This window comes from Camelina sativa, unplaced genomic scaffold (assembly GCF_000633955.1).
Source record: "Camelina sativa cultivar DH55 unplaced genomic scaffold, Cs unpScaffold30319, whole genome shotgun sequence".
In the NCBI taxonomy this organism is placed as follows: domain Eukaryota; kingdom Viridiplantae; phylum Streptophyta; class Magnoliopsida; order Brassicales; family Brassicaceae; genus Camelina; species Camelina sativa.
Window position 1 is genome coordinate 1 of NW_010951269.1, and position 227 is coordinate 227.

Sequence of the window (227 nt, forward strand, 5' to 3'; positions counted from 1 at the left end):
ATCAAAGGGAACACTAGAATCTCACCCAACAGAAGATGTATTAAGCTCATTCTTGGATAGTGTAATGGTTATCATTGACACATGCCTTGTAGTCTCCAAACTTCAAGACAAATAGAAAAGGAAAGAAATAAGTAACAGTAACAGGCGAACATATTGAAAATGCGTTTTTATAAAAGTTTTAATGGCCCCTTACGGTAGAAGGCCTTCCTCAAGTGGTTCCCATGTGT

At 37.4% G+C, this 227-nt stretch overlaps 1 long non-coding RNA gene across 1 annotated transcript; it reads right to left on the reverse strand.

The window, feature by feature from the left end:
- Positions 1–51: 51 nt before the first annotated feature.
- LOC104775701 lies at positions 52–227 on the reverse strand. Its single transcript, XR_766050.1, has 2 exons — positions 194–227; positions 52–100 (listed from the first exon to the last, which is right to left on the reverse strand). It is a non-coding gene; the product is annotated as an uncharacterized LOC104775701 (long non-coding RNA).